Genomic DNA, 8625 nt, shown 5'->3' with positions numbered 1-8625 from the left:
AGGAACATTAGAGACCCCACTACTAAAATTTACAATTATGCCTTAATTATAATATCCGCGTATTATATATTATTACTATCTAATTATTCACATTAAAAGAGAAAAAGCTTAAGCGTTCTAATAATTATTATATTAGGACGGTTTATTTACGCTCTACTTTCTAATAGTTAGATATTTACAACTCGTTGAAAGTGGCCGCCAAAATTGAAATATTTAGGTAAATCATAAGAACGCAAAGAATCTTTAAAAAAAAATAATATTTACATATAATACTCGGTAAGTACTCAAGTAGCCAAAATTGTAGAAAACAGTAGTAAAAACTGAAATTATTCATGGTGATGCGTTGTAAATTTTAGTTTTAATTGATAAGTTTTGCAATTTGAAAGTATTCGATAGGCAAAATACATTTTTTTATTTAGATACCTACTCCTTTTCTGAATGCTTCGTTTTTGATTAAATATTCAAAGTGTCAAATACTGTTATCAAATCAAAATTGAGACCGAAACTTATCAAATCTCCGGCCGTGTTGATACACTTTTGTCACTCGAGTTTATAACTTTTCCTTTCAATACTACCCCGTTCTTTGCTTTGTTCTCCGTCTGTTCTTCCGCTCAGAAGTAGAGGCATTGTTGGCAGAAATTATAATGTTTTTAGCAAACTAAATAATGTCATTTCATGATAAGGCTCGAAATAATATTAGCTTATAAATTTTCAATTCAAAGTATATAAAAACATGGCAAACTTAAACGAATCAACATTAAATCCTTTCTAAACGACCATTTCTGTTCTAATAAAATCATCAGGATTCTTTCGGCTGATGGCGCATATGGCACTGCAATAGTCTTTGGTAGCATCCATTCAAACATTTTTTGTCATATGAAGGCAAGTTAATCAGTTTGTTTCAGGTGTTAACCCGGCTATTTTGAAATATTTCAGTATTTAAACCTGAAAAACCCTTTAAAAATATGTATTTAATGACACCCATAAAGGTAATTGCACAAATAGGTGCGTAAAATAGATAATATAAATAAATAAAAAATGTATTGCTATTGAAATAATACCCGAAGGGCGCAAAATAGGCAAACAAGTATGCTGTGGGCGTAACTAGCTACTAGTAAAGTATTCAATTATTTTTATAATATGTACACTTAGAAAAAGGGTAAAGTTTACTATGAACAAAGTGTTGTGTCGTGGGCTGTATGAATTTGTAAAATGATAGGCCTTTGATTTGTTCCAAGTTCTTGATGCGGTTATTGGAGAGATTTACTTAAATAATTAATTATATAATAAAAATGGTGGCTTACTAACTTTGTAGAGCCAATATGTTAAATCAAGGAACTTCAAATTAAAAATGAGAAAAGACTCAAATCAGTTTTTAATAAAAAAAATCTACCACAAACTATTATTTGTATATTTAATACGTAAACACAGAAAATAATACCAAAGTATGAACGAAGACGATAAAAACACCTTAGACGTGGAGACAATTAAAAGTGTGACAAGCATGCTACGTATCTTCAATTTTTTTCCTTGATACTAAAAGCTAATAGTATTAAAAAAAAAAAAAAAATAAAGCCAATAAACAAATTGATTTGTTCTATCATTTACTAAAATATTTTTTTTTTATTGATTTTACCGTGCGCGATTTTCATTTAAATTTCTATGGCGTGAACCGAGTGAAAAATATTATTTTCTGTCAAAAGCAAACGTAGTCTTAAAAATTTCGTCAGAGAAAATCATTGGAGCTGGACGGACGTCGCGTTGCTCAACGTAAAGTTGATACATACATCTATAAAATACCTAACTCACGCGTGCTCGCTGGCATAAAACACAACAATAGAGATTAGAAATTTTAAACATAATTTAAATCCAGCTAGTATGCAAGCATTTGGACATACTCAAAACATTGTTTAATTTAATTCCTATAATAAATGTGACTCCCCGTGGGTTATTTTTATTTTATACGTCAGTCCTGAGGTTTGTCTCTATAAAACTTGGATAGAGTTCGTTAGAAGACGTGGAGTAGAAACAAAAGATGATATGCAGGGCGTAAATTTTACAGCCGTAATAAAAACTATCCCGCAGTTTCAAGACACATTATGGGAAACTTGGCTCGGTTTAAAGCTGTGGCGTGATTGAATATTGAACGAGATGGTAGAGAGAAGGGGGTTTCTTAATAGCAGTAGATTTAAATGGAGTTCTTTAGCATAACGATACTCTTTAACAACCCCTTGCAAGCTCAACACGGGAAGAACGCATTCACTGCAATCGGATTAAACCAATAGAATTCTTTATCAAGACACAATTGGAATGGATTGTACTCCGCACGTACCAGCTAAAGGCGCGAGGAGTTATAATATGGATGTTTATTGAAACGGTTTTAACTAATATTAGTAAATATTAGTATTTAACCACGTACCGACTTTTTTACTCTACCGGTTATGAGACGTACCCGTCAGTTTGTCAGGACACTCACTACACCAAAATGCAAATACTAAAATACACCCCCACCTTCACTATCATCGTAGTATATATGTATATATAGTATTTCCAAAAATACATGAATCGCACGCAGATTTATAGAGATGCGAACACCACCATGTCTAAACATGCACTGCCAGGGTTTTTGAAAATACTCGCGTACTGAAAACACTTTACAACTCCTTGGTACGAAGAGACTCGAAGGAATGTGTATTTGACTACACATTTTTATCGATTGTTGCGCGGTATGATAGATGATTCTGAGATTATGATAAGCATTGGTTTGTATGTTCCTGGTAATTACCTAAGACAGCGCCAGCGTTAGCTATACAAGACCAATCTGCCGATGGTTAGGTCTGTTGGAATGGCTACCGCAATGTTGAACAGCATTGCTATGGATGTTGATCTGTTCCATGTATCCGAAGGGGTTTTCCGGAGCAGAATTCTCCTACTATTTTGACAAGAGTCTCTTAATGTATTTTTTGTCTTTTTATAATATATACGTATTTAATTTTAGTTTGTAATGTATGCATTACTTAAAACAAATAAATTGAATTAAATGAGCTTAATAAAAAAAATTATTGATGTATTTTTGGAAATAGTCTATAATATATACTAAAGTGATGGTGAAAATGGAGGTGTATTTAAGTATTCGCTTGTCGGAGTAGTAAGTGTCCTGACGAAGAGACGGGTTGGTCTCGAAACCGGTAGACCAAAAAAGTCGGTAATTGGTTAAATACTAATATTTACTCAAATAAGTTAAAATGTTTGACCACAAAGTTAATGCTTTAAACGTAAAAAAATAAAATAGTTTTAATAATTCTTGCAAAGGTAGTTATATTTAGATCGTCGGCAGCTCATGTCAGAACTACGGGGCGCAAAACTGACTAGGGAGGATGCACAGGAGCTGGAAGCTGACAGAGATGCTTGGAGTATCTTCGTGGACACCATATACTCCAAGTAGGGAGCAGATATAGAATGATAAAGATTTACCATTCTGCGTTTGTTAGTTTGAAAATCCAAGTAAATATTTTTTATGTTAAAATTTATAGCAACAGAGAAGGAAAACATTTTTGAGAAGGGAGTATGAAAGTCTAGGCGTTAACAGGGCTCATGACCTGTCATTGATCGGATTAAATGGCCACTTTACACACTGTGCAACATTCACCATTCTGCCTATGTTTCAAAATCCACATTTCTTCAACTCTTCCATCTGTTAAATTTTATGCCGTAAAAGAGCTGAAACCTTTATCATGCGGGTAAGGTTCATCTGGCTAAACCAACTCCCTTACTAGGTAACGCTTGAAAGCAATACAAATTAAGATCTGTATAACTCCCTTGGGTTAAATTCCAGCCTGTCTATAAACATTTGAACACACTCAAAACATTGTTTTTATATTTCCTTATCTAAGGGAGCGATCACAAACGCTATCTTTATCGGTGCGTATCGAAACAGTTTTTTTTTACTACCACTGTCTACTTCGGTATTCTGAAGCTGGCTAGACCGACAGTTTTAAGGAAAATATTGGTATAGACGAAAAAATAATAATTATGGTATTTATTTTTGGTGGTAACCTTATATTTAGATAGCTATATGTTACTAGGGCAGAATCTAGCGACATTATTTTTTTCATCTAGCCGCTCGTTTTCAAAACTGACAGTTTTGTCAGAATTGAATTCAAATTGGAAATTGACTTATTACTATCTCTATAGGCTTTTATGAAAAAAAGTGCCAACCTCAGAACGATTAAAAATTTTAATAAATCGGAATTAAAGGAAAAATAAAATATGTCACACTTTTAATGCGTAGATAAAGGTATCGAGGAGTTCTAGACCCGTCGATATAAACTGATGTACTTACATAAAAACTTGATGGTGGAGTAATCGGTAGTGTATCTTCGTAATCGGTAGGGAGAATTTTATCTTCAACTATGACGTCATACTGAAGCTATGTCATGTTAGTGAGTAGATATGTGTACCGCGACGTACGCTTCCCCTTGTTTCATATCGATATACCTACCCAAAACTTGAAGGTGGGGAGTCGGTAGTGTATCTTCGTAATCGCCAAAGGGAATTTAATTCCACTACACAATACCGCCAAGGTGAAGGAATGACGTCTTTATTTTCTCATTGTAATTGGGGTGGGGCCCTGGTTGGATTTATACCATAGGTTTGAGATGTGATTAAATAAAACTGATAATAAATAAACAAAAGAAAGCTGCCTGTTGTATACTATATACACATGTTTGTAAGTATCAAAAGCTTATTATTCATGCAACAGCATTTGATTTAATGTAGATACTAAAATATCGCGTTGTGAAAATATATGTTCAGTTGATTAACTCCGATTGTAAGCCTAGGCACGTTCCTATAACATAATGTATACCGACTAGGATTCTAGGATAGTCGCGGGAACTAGCGGCTAGAGTGGTTACCAGTGGTTATGGAACATAGTCGTTATATATCACGGTTCTAGACATATGAAGAGGCGTTATTATCATGAAGTTTTGCCTTCAAAAACACCTGAAAACGACCGAAAACTTCAAGTTGATCATAGTCCAAATATGCCACAGTTTGTGAATGAATGTAAATTTTATGTGTACATACACTTTTTGTTTGTCATTATTAGCACTATTTTTGAAGAAATTCCATGGAAAAAATGCACCACAAGTTTATTTATTTATTTTATTCATTCAAAATTACACACGTTTAAATATTAATTAATTTATCAAGATTTTTAGGCTGTGCCCGTGTTAATTGTAATGTTCTTGTAAGCCACAATAATTGACAATAAAAAATACACAGTAAATTTTTAAAAATAAAATTATAATGACATGTGATACAATAAAATAACAATCCATAAAAACAAGGTATAAATAATATATATTTTTTTAAATTTAAAAAAAAATGTAATATAAATATTAAAATATAAATTATACTAATTAAGATTCAAACATAATTAAAGGTATCTTTAAAATCAAAAGAAAACAAATACAAAAACATCAATACAATGATAATTGATATAGGGTTTCTATAAACTCACTCTATACCTACTATAGTGAGAAATGAGAGTAATAAATAATAAGCCAAATAACAGTGAGTACTAAATTAAATAACACAAAAAAACATTCAAATATTAAGATATTTAAAAAGCAAATGAAAGTATGGAAGGAAAGCTGTTACGTACTGAATTTACATTTTCTATACTGGCAACTCATAAAATACTGTAAATATCTTGATCCTACCCAAATCCATCCTACTTCAAATTCTTGGGCTTCTACCGTCCTGTGAGCAAGTCACATGTAAAAAGTTGTCTCTCTGATAAATCTTTATCAGACTAAATTATACAGTTTATCAACATCTACACGATACCGTTATCCGTGCTGCAGGAATAGTGAAGTGCTCCAAATAAGAAACAATCGGAAGAACTTTAAAAGTGAGTAACGATTTACATACAGCCTACTAAATTCTAATTCCCTCTGTTATCAGTGTACGATACCTAAAAGGCATTGAGCATTGACATATAAAAGCAGATTAGTTAATTTTCGCTAATCTCGAAATGACGAGGTTCTTAGTAGAATCGAAGAAGGATAATACCATTTCCGAAAGACGTGCTAGATGGATTGGTCTCGGTGCGTTACAAGTTACAAGGGTCTTCTACATGAGGTTATAGAGGGGATGTCTGAGGGAACAATACAGGAGGTGCCTAGACGAGATTATCTCGAGAATTTATGCGAATACCTGCATAGGGAACTACACTTCCATAATTGAAGCGTATCGCGATTATAAATCACATGAAAGAAAAATATCCAGTTTTACGCTTTACGCAGGTCCTAGTACTATGAAAGTTTGAGGATTGCCCATCACACACCACCCACCGTATCAGAGGACATAAGTCAACTTGGCAGTGTTTACATATAAAGCTCTCTGTACCTGGTCACCTTGGTATCTTTGTTCAAAAAAAAAATATTCAAAAGTAGATAATACGTACTCAATTCAGAATATTGCAGTGTAAAAAAAACACGAGCTCCTAGATTTAATGCCTTTAAATAAGGGAACACACAAAAAAGAGTTGATGTTAATCATGTACATTTGCCACTAATAGCTTTAAGTAAAGCAATCAAAAAGCTTACAGCAATTAAGGCGTATTAAATACTAACTTGTAGTGACAAAATAAAAGTAGGGGCGACGATCATTTACGACGCAAAGAAAGTTTAATGACAATTCTTAACGACAAACCGTAACGGCTCCATGTTATAAAGAACTTCTTGTGATCCAATTTAAAAGGAAAATAATTTAAGGACTAGCGGACATTGTTAGGTTTGAAAGACATAAAGAAAGCCATTCATAGTTCAAACATTAAATTATCGAGATAAGATCAATATGTCAGCAAGACCACGATTACAATGAGCCGATAAAATATAATTAGTATAACTTAAATATTTTTTTTTCATGTATTGATATATTTAGCATGCCCTTAATTAATTTTAAAATAAATTAAGACTCATTCTAACTGGCTGCAATACGCTCCCACGTGCTTTTAAATGATGCTCACGCTTACACTCACCTGAACACATTCTCTAACACAAATACACACACCCTCACTTCTACACTTACTCCATACAAATACACACAAACCCATTTACATATACACATAGTTACGCACACATTTAAAAACATACCATAATTTAATATGTATGATTTTTATTATACATATATATATGTAAATAAACATAATTATACGGCAAAACTCAGAACTTTGAAATATTGCAGTAAAAAACATATTAAAATATTGTATAGATATTAAAAAACCAAATTCAGCAGAAAATCGAGGCCAGAATCTCAGAAATACGTCTTTAATCAGTACAGCTTGCCCAACACATACCGCACACCGCACCTGAGGACATAAGTCTCCTTGGCGGTGCCCACATACACGGAAAAGTTGCTCGCTGCCGAACGAGAAAAGCAGCCCGAAGGAGCTTACTGTAATCTGGTAGTCTTAGCATCTTTATGCTAAAAGAAGGTAATCCAGAAGTACATAATATGCACTTCATTGTGTTGAGAAAATAAGGAAGTGAATTCTTCACTGACTGGGATTAAATTAAATTGATTGGACATGATCAATTCGCCGAAATGATTACAAAACTTTTTAAAAGCCTTGAAATTATTTTTAGAAGCTACCAGATCTGTATATCCACAGGACCTATAACAGGGCCACGGATAGTAGCGAGAAGCTCTATTTGGTAATCATAGAGAGAGGAAAAAAGACAAGACTACAGGATGTGTTCAGAAGACTGATTAGGATATCCGCAGCAGCACGAAGGGAAAACAACAATATTAAAAACAAATAATTTGTCATTGAATTTACCATGACCTTATAAAAACTGCGTAGTCCAGTGATCGGGGATAACTTCTTTGATCAGTACATGAGGTAGGACTAATCTTATAATATTATTATTCAAAAGTTTACACGAATGCTCTTATCTTCGTAAGGGAAATTCGGTGTTTACTATATCGACAAACATCGGTAAATCTTTAACCATCTCACCGTGATACGGGTCCAGGACCTCGAGCAATTAAATAATATTTTTTATGTATCCTACTAAAACAAAGAGATAATAAAAGTAAACATTAAATAAATAGTGTGTCAGTTTATCACTTTCAGTTTTATTGATTGTTTTATAAAAATTTATATATCAACCGAGTCCTGGATTTTTAAACTACATTTAAAAAATATAAACCGGTCCCATCATAACAATAAATATATTTCTTCAACCAGTAACTATATGCATTGAAATATTTAGACAGAAACATAATATTATTGAAGAAACTTTCCGATTAAATTAAAGAAAAAAAATATTCTCAAATCATGTAAAACATAGTTTGGCCGTGTATTTGATATTATTTTATTCTTCTCAAACAATTGTTACACATTTTTTGAAAAAAAAGCTCCCTTAAATTAAGTTGAACGTTTCTTAAAGTTTTCAGTTCGTAAAATAAGTTATCTGAGGAATTTAAAAATACGGCAGGCTTGTTCTGTCATAATTTCGTTTCGGAAGTTTGTTCGTTCGTCATATATCCATCTCACTCTTTGAGAAACGAATTAGTTAAATAATAAGGCCGCAGAATCTCTAGAAGCCGGTT

This window comes from Micrasema longulum, unplaced genomic scaffold (assembly GCF_059751315.1).
Source record: "Micrasema longulum isolate JH-2025_06_02 unplaced genomic scaffold, ASM5975131v1 h1tg001700l, whole genome shotgun sequence".
Taxonomy (NCBI): Eukaryota; Metazoa; Arthropoda; class Insecta; order Trichoptera; family Brachycentridae; genus Micrasema; species Micrasema longulum.
This window is presented reverse-complemented; position numbering follows the sequence as displayed.